Raw genomic sequence first — 1,330 nt, 5'->3', positions numbered from 1 at the left:
CCACGCTCTCTGCCAATGTCGCCAATCTGACGCAGCTGTACACGCTGTACTTCACCGGCGGCGGAACCCCAGAAGAGAAGCAGTCCCTCTTGTCGACCATCCAAAATATGAAGCTCCTGATGGGCCTCCCGCCGGACGCCCCTCCCTCTTAGTTTTTTAAATCTTTGTTTTTTATGGTTTTTTATTTGTAGTTTTTTTTTTCTCGTTGTATTATATTTTCCAATGATTAATACAACGATGAATTGTTCATTATAAATCTATTTATTAAACACATTTGTAGGGAAAATTAAACAATATTAAAAATGATGATGTAAAAATGAAATGTTTAGTTAGGGAAAAATAAGGGAGAAATAAGGGAGAAACCATTGAAGCAGTTGACTAAAAGTTGGCTAAAAACTGGGGATAAATGTTGGTGCTGATGTGGCGCTGATGTGGCAGGAGTTAGGGAGAAATAAGGGAGTTTTTAGCCGGACCATTGGGAGTGCTCTTACATGATTGATGGTGGAAACTATATAGGGACACGTTTTTCTCATAGTTTCTATTCTCATGATAGTAAATAAGTAAGGGTAAAAGAATAATGAGCATTAATTCCAACATTAAATTGAGTGTAAAAAAAAGATTAAATGACTTTTAATTTAAAAAAATAAATTATATTATTTGATACTTACGAAATTTTCCATGTGACTTCTGTTGAAACTTCGGTTATAACTGAAGGCCATGCTATACAAAGGTGATAATTTGTAGCATTACATATCAGTGAAAAAAATCATATACTATTCTCTTACAAAATCGATTGTTTTCTTGTCTACTACCATGGCAGACCCTCTGTAAGGAAGCAATCCATTAGGTCTAAGGCCAAAATACCAAAACAGGCAGATGATCCGTCTGAGATGGACTGTACCATATCTACCAACTGCACGTCTCTTGATGAACCCGTCCACACCCGTTGAGAATGAAAACGACGGAAGCCGTTCTTCTGGTTGGGGCTGCGATTGACAAGGGTCTAGAAAACCATCTTTAGGCAGGCCATCACGCGTGGCTGCAAGAAAGCTAGGTTCAAACCTACAGGGAGAGATCTTTGAAAGATAAAATGCGTAGACCAGCGTGAGTGAAGCATGTTTGCAGGTAAGACTTTTGTTGTTGTCGTCGTCGTTCATATATTGTTCACTCTTTGAACATGAGATTCTTCTAACTCCTACTGTAAAATTAGGCAAGAGATGCTTCTTTTAGTATGATTATGATATGGGACAATGAGATTGATAATGTTACAGACCTATCCATGTGAACTCTTTTATGTAGCCTATTACCCAAACGCCTTTGTTGGTCATGA

At 38.0% G+C, this 1,330-nt stretch overlaps 1 long non-coding RNA gene across 1 annotated transcript; it reads left to right on the top strand.

Annotated features, from left to right (window-relative positions):
• The first annotated feature begins 416 nt into the window (after positions 1-416).
• On the top strand, positions 417-1,330 carry LOC148934316 (uncharacterized). Its single transcript, XR_016135883.1, has 2 exons — positions 417-730; positions 821-1,330. It is a non-coding gene; the product is annotated as an uncharacterized LOC148934316 (long non-coding RNA).

The sequence above is a fragment of the Salvia hispanica genome, chromosome 1 (genome assembly GCF_029641045.1).
Source record: "Salvia hispanica isolate PSC_SH4W2 chromosome 1, Shi_PSC_v1, whole genome shotgun sequence".
Lineage (NCBI taxonomy): Eukaryota > Viridiplantae > Streptophyta > Magnoliopsida > Lamiales > Lamiaceae > Salvia > Salvia hispanica.
Note: the sequence above shows the minus strand (reverse complement) of the source record. Positions and strands in the feature narration are given on the sequence as shown.